The sequence below is a fragment of the Gavialis gangeticus genome, unplaced genomic scaffold (genome assembly GCF_001723915.1).
Source record: "Gavialis gangeticus isolate Ggan-Ray unplaced genomic scaffold, GavGan_comp1, whole genome shotgun sequence".
Taxonomy (NCBI): domain Eukaryota; kingdom Metazoa; phylum Chordata; order Crocodylia; family Gavialidae; genus Gavialis; species Gavialis gangeticus.
Genome location: NW_017729022.1, coordinates 70,941,341 through 70,941,631, shown reverse-complemented (window position 1 = coordinate 70,941,631; position 291 = coordinate 70,941,341). Strand labels below are relative to the sequence as shown.

Sequence of the window (291 nt, the reverse complement as noted above, 5' to 3'; positions counted from 1 at the left end):
TTTGGGTTTGGAAGAACGTCTCCTTAAGGAGCGACCACTGTTCTTGGACACCTGGCTCCTTTCCCGGACCTCGATGCTTTCCCGACTATTCCCCTTAGCTCATTGAAGTCCGCCCTCTTGAAATCTAGGGCTGCTGCCTTGCTGCAGGCCTTTGCCACCTTGCACTGGATGGTGAATTCCAGCAGGTGACGATTGCTGTTGCCCAGGTGGTCGAGCACCCACAGCCCCCTCACTAGGTCGTCTCCCGTGGCCAGTACCAGGTCCAACAAGGCATCTCCCCTGGTGGGGCTG

The 291-nt window shown here is 57.7% G+C and overlaps 1 protein-coding gene and 1 long non-coding RNA gene across 3 annotated transcripts in view; one reads left to right on the top strand and one right to left on the bottom strand.

The window, feature by feature from the left end:
* The window catches only part of LOC109296121, a 637,130-nt gene that overhangs the window by 134,284 nt on the left and 502,555 nt on the right, over window positions 1-291 (bottom strand). The window lies entirely within an intron of this gene.
* Window positions 1-291, top strand: part of STAB2 (stabilin 2) — a 166,554-nt gene that overhangs the window by 70,480 nt on the left and 95,783 nt on the right. The window lies entirely within an intron of this gene.